Below are 1,840 nucleotides of genomic sequence, written 5' to 3' on the forward strand. Positions count from 1 at the left end.
TTTTTTTGAGACAGAGTCTTGCTCTGTCGCCAGGCGCTAGGCTGGTGCAGTGGCGCGATCTTGGCTCACTGCGACCTCTGCTTCCCAGGTTCAAGCAATTCTCCTGCCTCAGCCTTCTGAGCAGCTGGGACCACAGGTGCGAGCCACCACACCCAGCTGATTTTTGTATTTTTTAGTGGAGACGGGGTTTCACCACGGTCTCGATCTCTTGACCTCATGATCCGCCCACTTTGGCCTCCCAAAGTGCTGAGATTACAGGCATGAGCCACCACGCCTAGCCTAATTATTCATTTCCTACTGGATTACATTATTGCTAAAATCTGAAACTTGTTGGTGCTTGCTTTATGGCTTCTGTGTGAACAATTTTTTTGTAATGTTCCACGTGTTCTTGAGAGGACTATATATTCTCTAATTGTTGGGTACAGCATCCTATTTACATCTTTTAGGTCAAGTATGTTGATTGTGATTTTAAATTTTACATATTTACCGTTCTTTTGTCAGCTTCAGCTACCAATTATGGAGAGATATATATTGAAATGTTCCACTATAATGATGGATTTGTTACTTTTAATCTGCAATTTTATCACTTTATTGTTTTGTACATTTTGAGTCCCTATTTGGTGCATGCACTTTTTTGAATTTTTACTTGTTTCTCTTGAGAAGAGCCCTTACCATGGTAACACATTTTGTTTGAAAAAATGTATGCTGCTTAAGGTCATTTTTTTCCTGAAGTGATATATTTAACCCTGTTTTCACTGGTTCATTGTGATCGTACGTATTTTTTCTTCTTTTACTTTCAACTTTATCAACTTTCATCCTTTTACTTTAGATCTTGCCGTGTACTCATTTTAAAACTTTATTTTGTGACTAGCATATAGCTCGATGTTTTCCCACCCAATCTGACTATCTGTATCCCTTGGCTGGACAACTGAAATTATTTTCATTTATTTTTATTAGTAATCCATTTAAATTTGTGTTTCTTACATTACTTCGTAGTTTTCTGTATCCTGACTTTTCTGTGTTTCTTTCTGTTTGTGCAAATTTGAATTTGTTTATTTTCTTATTCTATCTTTCCTTCCACTTATTCGGACTGCCTATTTTTGCAGTGGCTACACTTGAAATATTACTATGTATTTGGACCCCAACAACTATTTGGACTTACCAAAGTCCAAAGTTAGTCTTATCCTGATGTCTTTCAAAACCGTATACAAACTTAAAATATTTGCTATTCTGAGAACCAGTCTCCAAAACACCTTTTATTTTTGTTCATTATTTTAGTTTTTAATCTAATCACAACAGACATTAGCAACATTATAATTGCATGAAATGTTTGTTTAAATTTGCATACATGTTTTCCAGTTTCATTTTTTTCATTTTCTCCTGTATTGGGCAGCTTTCTCATTTTCTGAAATACATACAAGTTTCATTAGTGAAAGTCTGCTGACTAGACTATATCAGGGTTTGCTTATTTAAACATGTCCTTATTTCATCCTCATTCTTAAAGGATACTTTGCTGAATGTCCTGTTTTAGGTTGATGGTTGTATACGTTAGCATTCAGATGGCATTCTTTCACGATCTTCCAGCTTTCACTACTATTTTTGAGAACCTTCTCTTTTTAATTGTTTTTCTGTGAGTGATTTGCATTTTTCCTCTCTGTGCCTTATAATCCTTTATTTTGTTATTGGTATTCTGCTGTTTGATATTCTACAATACACCTAGGTGTAGATTTGGTTTTATCTATGATATTTGATATGAGTTTTGCATCCTCTTTCTGAAGATTATTGCCTTTCATCAGTCATGGAATATCATCAATCATTATCTTTTTTTTTTTTTTTTTTT

This window comes from Cebus imitator, unplaced genomic scaffold (genome assembly GCF_001604975.1).
Source record: "Cebus imitator isolate Cc_AM_T3 unplaced genomic scaffold, Cebus_imitator-1.0 Scaffold514, whole genome shotgun sequence".
Classification (NCBI taxonomy): domain Eukaryota; kingdom Metazoa; phylum Chordata; class Mammalia; order Primates; family Cebidae; genus Cebus; species Cebus imitator.